Source organism: Mus musculus, chromosome 19 (genome assembly GCF_000001635.26).
Source record: "Mus musculus strain C57BL/6J chromosome 19, GRCm38.p6 C57BL/6J".
In the NCBI taxonomy this organism is placed as follows: domain Eukaryota; kingdom Metazoa; phylum Chordata; class Mammalia; order Rodentia; family Muridae; genus Mus; species Mus musculus.
In genome coordinates, this window is record NC_000085.6 from 40,497,897 (window position 1) to 40,515,240 (window position 17,344).

The 17,344-nt window shown below is 47.7% G+C and overlaps 1 protein-coding gene across 22 annotated transcripts in view; it reads right to left on the reverse strand.

Moving 5' to 3' along the window:
- Positions 1-16,059, reverse strand: part of Sorbs1 (sorbin and SH3 domain containing 1) — a 221,916-nt gene extending 205,857 nt beyond the window's left edge. For 18 of the 22 annotated variants that reach the window (XM_030250827.1, XM_030250826.1, XM_017318096.2 and 15 more), the window contains exon 1: positions 15,775-16,059. The gene's annotated coding sequence lies outside the window, so the exon portion shown is untranslated. Of the gene's footprint in view, positions 1-3,552; positions 3,690-15,474 lie in introns of all 22 variants that reach the window. The other 4 variants (NM_009166.3, XM_030250825.1, XM_006526810.4 and 1 more) reach the window with 4 other exon arrangements.
- Positions 16,060-17,344: the final 1,285 nt, after the last annotated feature.

Sequence of the window (17,344 nt, forward strand, 5' to 3'; positions counted from 1 at the left end):
CCACTTACCAACCTCTTCCTGAGAGCAACAGTCACCAGTTTCCAATCACACCTTCCTGTTAGTTAAATAGCTTTAGACATATTTACTTATGCGCTAACTATAAAATCTATAGTACTATAAATAAGAAATCCATGCATTTCTTTTAAAGAATAAATAGAACTTCAACTATAATTGTTTCCTCCTGTACCTCAGTGGATATCTTGAAGACTCTGTTGAGGAAAGAAGGGGTTGTTGTTGTTGTTATTATTGGTATTATTATTATTATTATTATTATTATTATTATTATTATTATTGGTAGTGGTGGTGATGGTGGTATCATTTCTTTGTTTTCCAGGAATCTTGTATAAAACTCCAAAACTTAGCAAATAATCAAATGATTTAATTTACACTACAGCTATAGCACCTGCTGTGAGCCAGCTACTTGCTGGGATGTGGTGGTGACAAGACGTGGCCCTGCCATTCTCTTCAGGGAGCCAACAGACTGGTGGGATGGGCACACCGACCAGCCTTACATAGCAGCTGAGACAAATGCTATGAAGAATGTTCTGTCCAGAGCTACAGAACCATGAGACACTAAGAGGTTAATTTAGTCTGCAGGGTCAAAGGTCTCCGAGAGCACATGGTGCTTCAGATGAGATTCAAGGATGACCGGAGCTGACATGAAGGGAGAAAAGAGTACAGGAGGCCAAGGACGTACACATGCTGAAGTCCTGGGGCTGGAGAGAGGACAGTAAACACCAGGACTCAGAGACCAATAACAATAAAAAATGAGCCAACCCTAAAGGAACCTGAGTCTCCTCTCCAATTCTACTCTCCTCCCGTCTAGCCCACTCCTGACCTCCAACCTCTGGAGGACTGGCTCAGCCCTACCCTAACCCTAGCCTCAAGGGCAAGCCTAGCAGGTAAGCTCTCAGGCACCCCCAAACTTCCTGCTCCATCTTTTCTGAGAAGTCCAGAATCCCAAAAGATCCCTAAACGCTATGCAGGTTGCCATGGGTACCACCAATCAAAGGCTCCTGGCCGTTTAATGACGGATTAACTATTTTACATATTCCAGCAGCAGTCTCTCTGACTGGCCTACAGTTAAAAATAAATAAATAAATAAACGCTATATTCACAAAATTAAGGACTCACTTAAAATAAATTCAAAAGCAAGCGCACGCAGCCCACAAGGTCTGCACCCTGCAATCAAGGGCATCTTTCCTGAGGGTTCCTTGCGAGAGCCACCTGTGGAATGCAGAACCACAGACCACAAACTCCTCTGCTCGAGCTGAGAAAGGAAAATTTATTCACAATGAGCCTTCAGGTGAGCACTTAAATAGCCCAGAACTTTAATAATTAAAGATAACGCCAAGAACGTGGACTGTCATGCAGGCTGGCTGGCAGCCGTGGGGCCTCCCACAACAGCTGTCTTGACAAGGCGCATATCTTCTATCAGTGCGCAGGGATGACTAATATTTCCCAGTTCCCAAGAGGCCTCGCCCCCTCACACCTGCCAGTGCTGGCTCACTTATGCACCATGTACCACAAAGCAAACAGAAAATGGTCTGAGAAGGCCTACAATACCTTGGTCAGGGTTTGAGGGCCTGGCAATCTGATTTTCAGCAGACACCACCAAACCCTGCGGAAGCCTGAGGCTCTCCCGGCTTCCTCCAGCTTCTGTAATTTCAATCCCTGTTGGGATTTTGCTATCCCCGGAGCCTCTGTTCTCTTTGTTCGGCTTAAAAACAGTTCCTACTCTGGCCTTAGCTTCTCTCCCAGATCTCTACTGACCAGGCCACTGGAGCAGTGATTTAGATCTCCCAGCTCCAGTTCCAGTCCTACCTACCTCATCCTCTACCTTCAAGATCCTGCCAGTCCCCTGTCACAGTCTGCCATGCTCACTGTCTAGGAAGCAAGGCCAAGAGCAGGAGAACCCAGTATCTGTGCTGCCCTGGCCTTAGAAAGACTCCCTAAGAACAAGACATCAGGAAAATGTCCCCATTTCCCACCCTACTTGCTAAAACAAACTGTGAGCCTTGGCCAATACATCCTGTGCTCACAGGAGACAGTCACCCAACCCTGGCATTGCCCTGACTAAAGAGAATCCATGGAGAGAAAGGTAACCTGCAAATGATTTTGTATGTTCGTATATCAGAGAAGGAAACTGCTCATGTGCACAGCTCCCAAGTACCACACAGACTCTAAGCAATAGGAGACACTCTGGAATCTACAGTGCATGCCCTTTCACACTGGGAAACCAAGCTCAAAGGTCAGCCCTCCAGGCTGCCGTGAATAATCAATGCACAAGGTACTATATAAATGAGTAATGAGTGTTCATGCTGACTGGTGAGCAGAAGGGCAATTGCAGGATCTACTCAACACCTATTCCTATTGTAGCCACCGTATATAAGGCACAACACCCACCTCCCCCACCCAGATAGAACATCAAGGCAAAAAATGGGACAGTAAGGCAAATGGCTGACAGAGCCAGTTACAGGTCAAGCTTTAAGCACCCAATGCTCGCGAGTACCAGCATTCAGGCAACCTGCACTCACTCCTTCCTGATCTTGAGAATTCAGGCTGTTGGGAAGTCTCCTCACAGGAAGTCAGTGCTGGATCGGCCATTTATAGGCACGTGCCTCACATGCATCACTAGACTTGTTTGCCCTGTGCTCCCAACTTGGACGAGACATGACGCCACATCCCTCACCTATATCTGAAGTGCCCGCCTTGCCTGAGTGGTCCCCTCCTACCTCGTCAGAGCAAATATACCCATCCTACCTCAATACCAGAAACACACTGCTGACTGCCTGCCTGTCAGGGGACACCAGGCCCCTTTCTCTCCCTTAACAACACTTAATTAATGAATGAAATAGACTAGAGTGGTGCTGAGGTAAGAAGCCCAGACCCCGCACATGCTAGGCAACTGATCTACATCTCTAACCATGTTAGATGTTGTGCGTGTGCGTGTATGCGATATTTACATAGCCCAAACTGCCCTCAAACTGCAGTCCAGTTCTGGGGTTCTTGTTGTGCACTGCCACCAGCTGTAGGACACGTCCTAAGCTAAAGCTCCATATAAAAGCAGGGCTCTACCTGCCTGCCATCCCTGAGACCAGCATCAGAACTTTCTCTTCATTCAAGAAAATGAGGCGTCCGTAGCTAGAGCAGTGTGTTACTTTAGATAGGCCTACTGGCAAGATGGGGCAACGGTGGGAATGACATCACCAAGACCTGAAACCCTGAAGAGCAGATCAAGCCCCAACTGCTACCTGACCCAACTTCTGTCCCTTTTGTCATCTGAACTCCTCTCGTGCACATTTCCGTTCTAGCATGTGATGTGACCCCACTTCTCCCCGAGGACAGAGATGGTAGGAGGACTCTGTGAGGACAAGACGGGGCAAATCAGAAAGAATGAGACAGAAAAAGATCCAGGGTTTGAGTGATCAGCCTGGGGAGACAAACTGCGAACACACTGGCATTTTCACACGACCAAAGCAGTCCCTGGCTTTGAAATCATCACTTCTGCCCTGCTCCGGGTGCCCAGTGGATCAAGGAACACAGCTTCACCTGGCAATATTCTTTTTCTAGTCTCCAGTCTTCTATTTGAAGATGCCTCACGGGCTCTGTAACTTCTGCCCTTGTTTCATTCTCTGTAACGGTGCTTACAGGGATGGAGGACGGCGCTCCACAGGGAGACTGCTTGCCTAGGATACAGGAAACACCACATAAACCAAGCATGATGGCACACCCACAATCCCAGACCTTGAAGGTAGAGACCGAGGATCAGGACGTTCGAAGCTGGCCTGGGCTATGTGAGACTCTGATTCAACAATAATGACTGTGACCTGTATCTACTGAGACAGCTGTGTCCAGGTCCTAACACTTGCATAATTGGATCATCATCTCCTCCTCTTCTTCCTCCTCCTCTCCTCCTCCTCCTCCTCTTCTATGAAGTCCTATTTTTTCACAACTGAGGCACTGAGTTGCTCTCGAGCTCAGCCAGGATCTGAATCAAGTAGCGTGGGAAGAGAGGCCAGACTCCTAGTCTCTCTCCAGCCCTACATCACTCAAGAGAGCAACACTCAGCAAGAAGAGACCCTCCTCAGTCCACCCAACGTCCTAACCTTAAGCAAACAACCCTCTGTGCCTCTGCCTTCTCCACCTACAAAGCAAAGCTAGTCACAGACGTCCAGTGTAGAAACTAGAGTCTTAGGTCTGCCATCCTGTCTGCCTGAAAGAACCCTCTGAAATGAGCTCTGGACCTGTGCTATCCACAGAACGGTCACCAAGCACAGAGAGTCACTCAGCGTTCAACTGTGGCACACATGGATGAGAGACTCAAGTTATGTTGGTAGTCCATTGAAATGAATTTACACAGTCACAAGCAGCTAGCGGCTACCATGCTGGACAACTGAGCTCTAGCCTATGATGGCAGGAGAACGGGTGCCATTTTCCTTTTACCATGATATTCGTGGCGCCCAGTACATCCCCCAGTGCTTAAAACTATCCACTGAGCAAATCAAAAGCAAAACTCTCTCCAGGTATTTTTTTTAACAGTACTTCATCTCCCTTATCGGTATTGATTCTCCAGCAGTGTTGTCAGTGGGAGGAGAGCCTTGCCTGAGAAGGTGCCCCAGGTCTCCCAATGCAATCTGTCAGGGAGCCACCCACACCATGAAAGGTCCTCAGTGGAGCCCATTAATCCCTGAAAGTTCCACTCAGCAGTCCTGGCACACAGTTCATAGGCTTAAGAAAGCCAAAGCAAGCTCTGAAAAAGCCCCTAAGTATCTTTAAAAACCTATCTATGTATAATCTATATGTAATTCACTGCCATAGTTAAGATGAAATCCATCTTACATTATAACAAAATGAGGCTTATTGAACAAGTTCATGACCACAACCCAGCAGGAGGAAAACGGTCCTCAAGGGCTAGGGCTGCCATCCTGAACCTTACGGTTCTCTCCATTGACCTCAGCATCAACACATCTGAACTTCTCACTGGCATGAGTGGCCAGGAAATGTGCAATAGGACCCAACATGTAAACCGTTCCTCTGAGAAAACTGCTGACTCTGGCAGACTTGCATTATCATGGTCTTTCAAGTTTTCCTTGGTGGAAAAAAAAAATCAACATTTGCTCTAATCCATTTATGTGCCAAGAACTGTGGTAGATGCCAAAGACAGGATTATACTTTCCTACATGGTGGCCACAGTCTAGAAAGAGATAAGATATATGAAGGAGACACTGAGTTAAGCTTTGGAGAAAAACATGGAGCCAACATTATACCACAACAGATTAACATGGAAAACACCACATGGCCACCTAAGCAGTGACCTCTGGAAAGGTCCGAATAACATGCTCTCTTGATTTAGGATTCTATTGCTGCTACAGAACACCATGACCACAAAGCAAAGCTGGGGAAGTAGAGGGTTATTCAGCTCACACTACATCAACAAAGAAAGTCAGGACAGGAGCTCAAGTAGGGTAGAGAAACCTAGGGGCAGGAACTGATGCAGAGGCCATGGAGGAGTACTGTTGACTGGCTTGCTCCTCATGACTTGCTCAGCCTGCTTTCTTACAGAACCCAGGACCATCAGCCCAGGGACCGACCCACCACTCCAATCACCAATCAAGAAAATTACCCTAGAGGCTTGCCCACAGCCTGATCTTATGAAGGCATTTCTTAATTGCTCTTGGATGACTTTGGCATGTATCAGGTTGGCATAAAACTATGATGCTTTGCACACAACAGCTCCTCAGTACATAGAACTAAGCCAACACCTGACCAAGTGGGTTGAGTCAACTGAGACCCAGATAGGTTACCAGACTTCTCAAGATAGCCCATATGGTCACTTATGGGGCAAAACACAGCTCTGGGCCTCGCCATTCATGATCCCAGCAGTCCATGATGATGTTTCATTCTGCTTAGCTTAGGAAAAGGCAGACTCTGCCGCCCGTGCTTATGTCTATTTCAAAATAAACCATGATTTTTGTAAAATTGCATCTTTAGGTCTGTCTGGAAAGCTAATGATTGTAGAAACATATATTCAATTGTTTAGCAACCACCTCAGGCCTGGGGTCACACCAGAGTGGTAGAGAATGTGCTAGCATGCCCCAAGCCCTGTGTTCCATCCACGGCACCACAAAGGTGCGTGCAGGGGAGAATCTCTGGAGCATGCACGCAGCAACATCAGGAAGCAGAAGCTTGGGAGTTTGGCTAAAGAGATGAAATAAATTTCTGATAAAACCAGAAAGCTGGGCTGGAGAGATGGCTCAGTGGTTAAGAGCACTGACTGCTCTTCTGAAGGTCCCGAGTTCAAATCCCGGCAACCACATGGTGGCTTACAACCATCCATAATGAGATCTGACACCCTCTTCTGGTGTGTCTGAAGACAGCTACAGTGTACTTAGATATAATAATAAATAAGTCTTTTTAAAAAAAACAGAAAGCTGAACATTTTTTCCTCTATCTTCTCCTCAAACCCCACTAAAAGAACAAAAGCGAAACTCGATACTTAATGGAAAGAAATAACAGCACCCAAGACAAGCGGCAGACCCCCAGGGAGTCACAGCTGATCACCACGCAGGAGCTAAATTGAGATCCTACTTTATCTACTCTGCTAAGTGCCAGCTGAGCAAGGAACCACTAAGTGGCCAACCCCTGGCACAGAACCTGAGGAATGCTCTGAGCTCCAGGAGTCAGTGATTGGGAGGGGAGCGGTGCCGTGGGGCTAAGAGGAGCACCGACTTCCTGAAAGATCAGTCAAGGAGCAGTCAGATCTGGGTTCCTTTCCTGAAGCTACTCACCTGGTACAGTCAGCAGAAGACTCAGGCTCAGCAAGGGGAGGAAGCTCTGAGAGTGGGGCAGAATAAACGCCTTAGAGCAAACAAGATAGCAACAGCCCACTACTCCTCCCAACACACACACACAGACTGACACACACACAGATACACACAGAGACTGACACACAGATACACACAGAGACTGACACACACACACACAAACACACACAGATAGACACAGAGACTGACACACACAGGCACATAGATACACACAAAGACTGACACACACAAACACACAGAGATACATAAACTGACACACACAGAGATATGCAGGGATAACGACACACACACACAAACTTGTCGCGTCCCACTCGACACACACATACACACACACAGATAAACAAAGTGACACACACACAAGACACACACAGAGACAGATAAACAGAGACTGACATACAGACACACACACACACATACACACACACACACACACACACACACACACACACATAGAGCAGGCTAAATCCTCTTTAGGAATCCTTCTGTAGAAAAGACCCAGAAATATCTATGGATACCTAGGTTTTTCCATTTGGGGAAATAAGCAGGACGGGTCTCTGCTGTATGACCCTACACCCACAGATGCCCAGTCAACAGTTAAGTGTCCACCCTTAAATATAACTGAACAAAGCAAGGATCAGCAGGCATGGGAAGACGGCTCCAATGGGAAACACTGCAACCAAAATAAGCAAAAAAGGGGACTTGGAAGAAACAAAGACAACGCAAAGATCAGCAGAAAATTTCCAAAAGTAATCAAAAATAGAAATAAAGAAGCCAGACATTGAGAGGAACATCTGTAATGCCAGCAAGGAGACAGGCTGGAGACTCTGGAGTTCAAGTCCAGCCTGGGATATGGAGGGAAGCAGATAGGGGACAAAGGGGGAGGGGGAAAAGGAGAGTAGGAGAGAAGGAGAGGGAGGGAGATATTACAGAAACTAGGCGTCCTTAGGAAGTAAAACATGTACACGCATCATGTAAAAACACAAATAAAGACATTAAAAACTGAAAAGGGTTGAGGATAAAGATACCCCTTAAAAATATAAAAGTAATAAAAAAAATACAAATTTACAACTTTTCAAACTATGAACTCAGTCTAGGAAGTCTAATAGGACTTTTGAAGACAAAATCCAGGAAAATTGAGAAAAAAGTTAATATTCACACATAAGAACTCCTTAGATAGAGGATAGAAGCCTTCACCAAACTCCAGCCCACTGTTTTCTTGTGTATATCAGAGCCTGGGTTTCTCTAGTTCCAGAGTGTCCGGAGCTCATTATGTATCTGATGAGGGCCTTGCACTCCTGACACCCAGGCCTCCACTCTCCACTCTCAAGGGCTGAGAGGACAAGCATGCACTTAGGACCTGACCCATACCAATCATTTTTAAAACAAGGAGGTCTAAATGTAGGAAATGGAAATGACCAAAAACAAGAATGGTATACTAACTTTCAGCCTCAACACTAGCAACTACAGGAAACTATAACAACGCCTTTAAGGCTCTAATGGAGAGCTGGGATGTGGCATCACACATGTTTAATCCCAGCACTGGGGTGGGGGTGGGGTGGAGCAGAAACAGGCAGATAACTGTGAGTTCAAAGCCAGCCAGGTCTACTACACAATGAGTTCCTAGCCAGCCTGGGCTATAGAAACCCTGTCTAAAAATAATAATAATGAAATAAAACTATAATGGGAAAATGCCTTTCAATCAAAAATTCTAGATAAGCCAAACCACCAACCAAGCACTAACAAAGAATAAGACCATGTAGTATGTGCAAGTGTGAAATAATCGGCTCCTACAAACCCTCTCTCAGAAATTTCTGGAAGAATAAGACAAAAGATGGAAACAGAGGTAGCAACCCATGGATTGCTTCCAAGCAGGAGTCATGCCACAGGCCTACAGGTCAACAACGAAGAACAGTGGAGAAGGGTAGAGGCTCTGGAAAGGAAGACTGGTGGGGGAATGTGACAAAATAAAAACATACACATTAGGGCACACAGATGTTTTAAAATACAGTGTAAGCCTTTGGGAACTAAAACAAAAACAAAAACAAACAAAAAAAAAAAAAAACCCTAACTTGAAGAAGTAAGGCCATTAAGTCAGTGAATTCCATTCAAAAGTACCACTAAAGTATACTGTAAGGCTCAGTCACAAACACTATCTGCTCAGGCAAAACAGTGTTGATAGTAAGTATCCATGCAACCAAAAACTGTGATGGTGCCATATTGAGGGGATGGGCAAACAAGGCTGAAGTTGGGGTAATTTGTAAATAAGAAAGTAATGTCAGGAGAAATAATAAAGGGTGCAAAGTAACTGTAATGGAAAAAATAATGACCCCTCCCTCAAGTGTCCAGATCCTAAGCTCCAGTTGTAAGAACATGTTGAGTTACATGGCAAAGGGGAACGAAGGTTGCAAATGGAATGAAAATTGCTAAACGGGGCAGAAGGGATGGCTCTGCAATTACGTGTCCTGGCTACTCTTTCAAAATAACTCTTCCAAAGTTCAGTCCCCAGCACCCATATCAGGAAGCTTAGCACTGCCTCTAACTCTAGCTCCAGGGGAATCCAACACCCTCTTCTTGCAGGTACCTACACATACATGTACATACACACTAACTCTCTCTCTCTCTCTCTCTCTCTCTCTCACACACACACACACACACACACATACAGAGGCGGGGGGAGAATAAAGAGTAGAGACGGGGAGGGGGAAGGAGAGAGGGAGAGGGAAAGGGAGAGAGAGGGGGAGAGGGAAAAAAGAAATTTCTATTTTTGAAAATTGCTAACAACTGATGTTAAGATGGGAGACTGTCCTAGATTATGCAGGCGGCCCACTGTAATTACCAAGCTCCTTAAAGGAGGAAGAGGGAATCAGTGATGACACACTGATGATCAGAGCCATGAGCAGAACAGCTCAATCAGCCGTCACTGGCACTGGCTGGGCTGGCTAGTTTTATGACAACTTGACACAGGCTAAGGTCTTCTGAGAGAAGCGAACCTCAGTTAAGAAAAATCCCTTCATAAAACTAATCTGTGGTGAGCCTGTAGGGGCATTTTCTTAATTAGTGATTGAAGTGGAAGGGCCCAGCCCCCTTGTGGGTGGTGCTGTCCCTGGGCTGGTGGTCCTGGGTTCTGTAAGAAAGCAGGCTGAGCAAACCATGAGGAGCAAGCCAGTTTGGCAGCACCCTTCCATGGCCTCTGTCTGCATCAGCTCCTGCCTCGAGATTCCTGCCCTGCTGGGTTCCTGTCCTGACTTTCTCCCATGACAGACTTAAAGATGGAAGTATAAAGCAACTAAACCCTTTCCTCCCCAACTTGCTTTTTGGGGATGGTGTTTCATGGCAGCAATAGAAACCCTGAGATGGCTTTGAAGACAGGAAGGCAGCTTGGAGTAGAGAATGCAGGCAGTCTCTGAGTAATGGCATCAATAAGCAATCAGGCTCTTCTCACCACAAGCACCAGCCTGCCAACACCGTGACTTTAGCTCTATGAGACCCTTCTCAGATTCCTAAAAGGAGCTAACAGAAGCAAGCCCGGGGGCCTGAACATCTCTGAGTTTATGAGCTTTGTTCCTGCAGCAATAGAAACTCCTCAGGACTGATTCAAGGGAATGGGTTACCAGGAGGACACTGCCTTCTTTAGAAGTCTCTCATTGTTCTGGTAGTTCTCTCCCCGCCCCCACCACAACCGTGTGTGTGTGTGTGTGTGTGTGTGTGTGTGTGTGTGTGTGTGGGTGTGTGTGTGTGGGTGTGTGGGTGTGGGTGTGGGTGTGTGTGTGTGTGTGTGTGTGTGTATGTGTGTGTGTGTGTGTGTGTGTGTGTGTGTGTGTGTGTGTGTGTGGGTGTGTGTGTGTGTGTGTGTGTGTGTGTGTGTGTGGGTGTGTGGGTGTGGGTGTGTGTGTGTGTGTGTGTGTGTGTGTGTGTGGGTGTGTGTGTGTGTGTGTGTGTGTGTGTGTGGGTGTGTGTGTGTGTGTGTGTGTGTGTGTGTGTGGGTGTGTGTGTGTGTGTGTGTGTGTGTGTGTGTGTGTGTGTGTGTGTGTGTGTGTGTGTGTGTGTGTGTGTGTGTGTGTGTGTGTGTGTGTGTGTGTGTGTGTGTGTGTGTGTGTGTGTGTGTGTGTGTGTGTGTGTGTGTGTGTGTGTGTGTGTGTGTGTGTGTGTGTGTGTGTGTGTGTGTGTGTGTAACAGGTATAGAATCCTCTCTCTTTCCAGAACTCCCAATATGGTGGAAGAAGACTAGAAGAAAACAAGGAAGTCAACAAGACTAACAGAAACAGGTGAGCAGAGGAAGGAAGACACCTCGAGGGAGTCTGAAAGTAGGAGGCACTGCAAAGAGGCAAAGGCCCCAACCTTTCTGTGGGAGGGGCCTGCCTCTGAGGACCTGGGAAAGCCAGTAAGTAAGGCTGAAGGGTAGCGTTTGAATCAGCCTGCTGTCAGAAAAGCACTACACAGAGAAACCCTGGTTCTGCCTAAAGTGGGCACAGGATAGGCCTGAGTTCAACCCAACATTCATTGGAAAAGTGGTAAGTATCTCTTTTCTAAAGGGTTGTGTGTCCAGCTACAGATAGTTGGGTTAGTCTAGCCTAGGAAACACAACCATCACACTAAATTCTCCCTGGATGGCAGTAGCCTGCCTGCTTCCCACCAGACTCACTGACAAGACCCATATCTACCACTAGCCCTTGGACAGTTTAAGCCTTCTTATGAAACACATTAACAATGCTTCTTCCATTGAAGGAAGAAACAGGATACACTTCTTGGGACAGGGCGTCCCTGGTGGCTCACAATATAAGGGTGGAAACGTGTTCTGCTGTTATAGCTGGTTTTGTTTTTAAAACAATAACCACATGACAGAGACTTTAGAAAAAAAGGGTTTTTTTTGTTGTTTTATTTTTTTCTAGAAAGAGTCAGTACTGACCTCAGACAAAAAGGGGGAGGGGAAAATCAATGGAAGGCCACACAGAAATAAAAAGCAGTTTAATTGGGTTTGCTTTTTGTTTTGCGTGTAAAATACATATATAGTCAAAGACATAAACTGCTTTTAAATTAAGAACAGAGAACATGAAATTTTAATGAGGCAATAATACACTAAAACACACTACAAAGATATATTACTAAGAGGATGAGGGAAGAGAGCAGGGAGAAGAACACAAGAGGAAGGGAGGAAAAAACAAACGGCCACAGGAAAGATAGGCAGGGGAAAAAAAGCCTCGAAGGTAACAAGATACAGGGCCACAGGGCCTCACAACATGCCTGAAGCATGAGGCCTGAAGAAGCCACAGAGACTTCTTCGTACCTGGGAGCTGGCCCGAGGAAGGCAAGCTCCTCACTGTTGGCTGTTGGCTTGGGCCACAGACGTCAAAGAATTATCATCTTTTATCCTTGCCTTTGAATAGTTAATGCTCTGGTTACCCACTGCTCCCCACCCTTTAATTGCTCACTGAAACGTGAGGGTTAGCACTAACGCAGGTCACAGGCCAGAGCCTCCCTACCTCCCAAAGATGATGAGCCACCATTCAGGAGCTCTCCTCTGGAAAGGCAAGACATGAAATGCTCTCTCATAAAATGTATGATGGAAGGTTAGATGGGAAAATTCTACCATTCAGTCCATGGAAAACTTTAAGGTTTGTATCGGAAATGTAAAAACAAAACAAAACAAAAAAATACACAAATATGAACCTGGAATTGCAGCAGAACTGGGCCCAACGTCAGCTCTCCTCAGCACACCTAATGCCCCTGAGTGTTTGAGTTCTCCCGGCTCTGGCAAAAGGTCTTGCTTGGCTCTGAACAAGCAGCTTCAACCTCATTCTACAATCAGAGTCAGCAAGGAAAATCTGTGGCAGGATCAGGGCACTTAACACCTCCACATCACCCACACTCACACACACACTTGCATGCACATGCGCACACACGAGCACACTCATCTCACACACACACACACACACACACTCATCTAAGGGGCTCCGATCCTTACTTCATTCCAAGGACACAGGACTGCTCTACTCCTGGCTCCAAAGGCTGAAGCTATGGAGTCTCCAGTCTCCCCCTTCATCTCTTGTTTCCTCCTCATCTTTCTCCTTCCCATCTTAGGCTCCTCTCACAAAAGGGAGGGCCTTACTCTGGACCACAAGACCCAGATCCTTATCCCCCTCTGCACCTTGCTAGTCGAGATAGACCTCAGACAAATGGCCACAACTCCCCAGCATCACTCCTCAGTGAAGGCCAGGAGGGATCAATCATCGAGGTCCCCCTCCCCATGTTCCCAATATTTAAACGCTCACCTGTGCGATCATAAATAAAACACAGGCGGGGAGGGAATGAATTATAGAAACGCCCTTTCCTCCGCAATCTGTCATCCCATCCTCACCTCCCCCACACACCAACTCGCTCCTACGTCCACGTCTCTCACTCTGGATCATTCTAGCCCTGAATTATTTACATACTCTAAAACCACATGAATCGCACCAATCAAGTAAAAGGTAGTCTGACTCCGACAGAAGCCCCAGCTCTCGAGTGCTTCTTCAGTAGTCTTGCTTAAATACTCAGAATTTAACATCTGACTAGCAAACAGCAAAGAATCTAAAATCGCCGTCACAAAATGTACTTGTGATTTTAAACTAAATGGTGCTTTTGGGAACCCTAGAACGTCACCACTCTAAAGCCTCTTATTTTACCAACAGGAACACAGCATAAGCCACAAGCTCAAGGCCCAGAGAGTGCTGATCAGAGCCAAAGCCAGCCTGCTTCTGGTACAAGCTTACATCAATTTTTTTTTTTTTTTGATCATCTATTCCTCCTTGAAGGCTAGTTAAATCCTAAATTACCAGTGAGTGCCTTCCACATCCACCTCCAGAGAAGGGTCCAGGGAGAGTGGAGTTTCGAAGACAAGGACACTACCAGTGCCACAGGCGAGGCTCTCTTCCCTGGACCCTATCTCTCCACACCCAGCAATCTGCATCCAACTCTATTTTGAAGAAGAAACAGAAGAGCTGAACGGGTCTTTGTTCTGCCAGGAAGAAGCAATTTTCTTTTCTTCTTTGCCATATTTACAACCCCATCCCAATATTCCCAATCTCTTCAAAAAGTTTACAGAAATTCAACTTGCTTTAGCAAAAAAAAAAAAAAAAAAAAAAAAAAGGAGGTAGAGCCAACAAAAGGGGGTTGTCCTACAGAGGTCGACCAGCACTTCATTCAGGTACTAATTGCCTGCAGGGAAGTCACCAGACTGTTACCACGAGTCCTTAGGCTAAGGAATATACCATCTTTGACCCCCTACCCTAAGAACTACTAACCCTTCCTAATCTGCATCAAAGGTGCCCCAGGCAGAGGTGGGCTAACAGACCACCTTTCTCCCCTCAGGCTCAAAAAGACCTCAGGGCTGGGCTGGCCAGGAGTTATTTAAGGCGGCAGCAGGAGGGTGGGGCAAAAAACTGTTGGCAGTATCTTCCTCCTCCACCCCTCCCCCTCACAGCCAACACACCTCACCCTGTAGACATCTCACTCACTCACTCACTCACTGAAGGCTGAAGCTATAAAATCTCCCAATGTGTGTTTTCTGTCATTGGCACGGCTGTCCCCTGCTGCTGTCCACCCCACTTTTAATCCACCCTTCAATCACCACCTCGATATCTTTCCAGCCAAAACACACACTTAAATGTAAAGAGAGGTATTTTAAAAAATCAAAAAAAGCATGTGGTCAGACAAGCTGTCCCTGGCCTTCTCCAAGGAAGAAAAAGGACACACCAGTGTTGGGGACTGGAAGATGGGCGGGGGGGGGGGGGGGGGATCAGTCAGCGGCCTAACATGCCTGGCAGGTTCTATGGTGTCTCTAGATGAACATCCCGCCTACTGACTGAAATCAATTTTAGCAATTTCAGTAGGTCGGCCGTGTGACAACAGGGGCAACCCAGAGCTCAGCGATTCAAACAAAAATCCAAAGGCTCGTCCAGAACATGCTGGGAAAACCCTCGGACAGGATGGAATGAGCCGGCTCAGAGGGATCTTCTGCTTCTATGTAGCAATGCATAATAAATTCTGTCCGCCCGGAAAAAGCACTGATGAATTTCAAAGGCATAGTATGACACGCAGAGGTTCCAGGATACAGAAATCGACAGCACGTCGCCCTTCAAAGAAGCATAATGACTTTAAAGCCTCCTTTCCCTCCTATCTCGAATGTCACCACCGCTTATCAGGGAAAAGACCGTGGAAACCCCGGGAGGGACAGCCTGGGAAATAAGAGAAAGGAGTAGCTTTAGGTCCCTTTGGTGATGGGCTGCCCTGCAAGATGCTGTCATCCAGTCATCCAGGGAAGCATGAAGGGGCCTGGGCGGTGAGCGGAAGCACCGTATACCCAGACACACACCCACCAACACGCTCGGATGCAGGCTGGTCTGGGCCAGCAGCGTAGTGCTTGCCCCCCTCCCGCCGCCCTCGGCTTAGGTGATGGAGTGGAAGGGTGTGCTGATGAATGAATACACCTGAGATGCCTCCATCCTGACACTTGCGCCCTTCTTCCTTTGGCCACTGCAGAAAAGACCCTCAGTAGTTTCACTTTCCAGCGCAAACCCACCAGGGCTCTCCCGTCTCCATCCACCCACACTGCAGCCAGGCTGAAGCGGGCGGACATTCCCTCCTAAGCAGAGGCCATGATCGCACTTACCTTCACCTACCAAAAACGAAAAGGCATAAAGAAACCTGGAATCCCCAAACCTCCCCGCGTCCTAGCAACTTTTCTTGAAGGGACGGGGAGAGGGGACACAGAGCAGCCGGGAGACACGGCTCGGCGAAGGTCCCCCGCGGCCACCCGGGGATGCTCTGGGAGAAGGGGGGCCCCCAGGTCCTTCCAACAGCTGGCCCTTTAAAAGCACCTCCTCCGCGCGCTGAACAAAGGCACCGCTCCGGGGGCCCGCTGCGCCCGCCCGGGAGCTGCCGCCGGAGAGCGCAGCCGCCGCCCGCTTACCTCGCGGGTCCCCGGCAAGGGCTTGCGCGCGTCCAGCCCGGCTCGCGCTCCACGCTACAGTCAGCCCCGCTCTGTTTTTCTGCTACTCCGAGCTGACTTCACCGACACTGGGGCCGGCCAATGGGCGGCGGCGACCAGCCCCTCATTAGCATGGCCTGGAACCGTCCACTCCGGCAGCGCCCAGGGGGCGGGGCCTGGCCGGCCGTGACAGGAAGGGGCGTGTGCGCCAATGGGGAGGCGAGGAAGAGCCCGCCGCCAAGCCTGCGTCCCTGTGAGCGGGGCGCGCGCCCGCGGGTTCCCGCGGATGTCGCGCGCGCACCCGCTAACCCTTTCTACCCTGGGCTGCCCGCGAGTGACTCCAGACGCTGGCCCTGTGGTCTCTATAAGGGTTTGCCCACAGAGAGCTTGAAAAGAACAGTAAGCGTAAAATAACAGTGTGTCCTAGCTATAAACAAATTACTTAACCCTGTGCCCTTTTGCTGATCTGTAAAATGGCACCATAATTCCTCTTGATAAAATGTAGTGAATAAAAGCTTGCCAATGGCACTGTCAGTCTGATTATATTCTACCAGACAGTTGCCTAATGCTCCCTATTTTCTCATTTGATTTTCCCAGCCTTGTGAAAAAGACGTTGTTACTAGTTTCTCGTTTTAGTCTTTATTTATTTATTTATTTATTTATTTATTTATTTATTTATTTATTTTTGGACAGGCGGCTCACGTATTCTAGCGCGGCCTCAAACTCACCGTGCAGCCAAAGATGATCCTTAATCCCACCTTCTGGGATTAGAGGCTGCCCCACATACTCACACCCCAGGCCAACCTCCTGACTCAGCCTCTAGAGCGGATTATTGGCTGCACCACTCTGCAAATTGGGGAGAAAAGAGTTTATTTGGCTTACACTTCCACAACACTGCTCCCCATTGAAGGAAGTCAGGACAGGAACTCAAACAGGGCAGGAGTCAGGAAGCTGATACAGAGGGATACCGCATACTGGCTTGCTCTCCATGGCTTGCTTAGTCTGTTTTCATATAGAATCCAAGACCATGAGCTCAGGATGGCCCATCCACAATGGGTTGGAACCTCCCCCATCAGTCACTAATTTTAAAAATGCCCTACAGGCTTGCCTACAGCCCCATCTTACGGAGGCATTTTCTTAATTGTGGTTCCCTCCCCTCAGATGACCTTAGCCTGTGTCAAGTTGACTTACAACTTTCCAACACAACAGAATAGTCACCTGAGCACAATTAATTCTTTTCTGCTATCTTGGGCAAGAATCTTCAGCCCAACTGTGTTCCTAGTTAGCAGGCTGTGTGGTGGGGTAAGAATAGGACCTAGTGACTGCACAGGCAAGGGGAACCCTGTCTGTAAAGGTTGTTAGATGTCAGGGAACAGTGACAGGTCCTGGCTGAGCACCTGCTGTCCTCAATTCTGTTGTCTGTGTATTTTAATTGAAGACTTCTAGCTGTCTGGGAGCTCGTGCTATAACCAAGGAAACAAGAAGCCTCCAGAGAACCCGGGGTCCCTCAGCACAGGGCTCTGCCTCGCCCAGACCTCATCCTGTTGCTTTG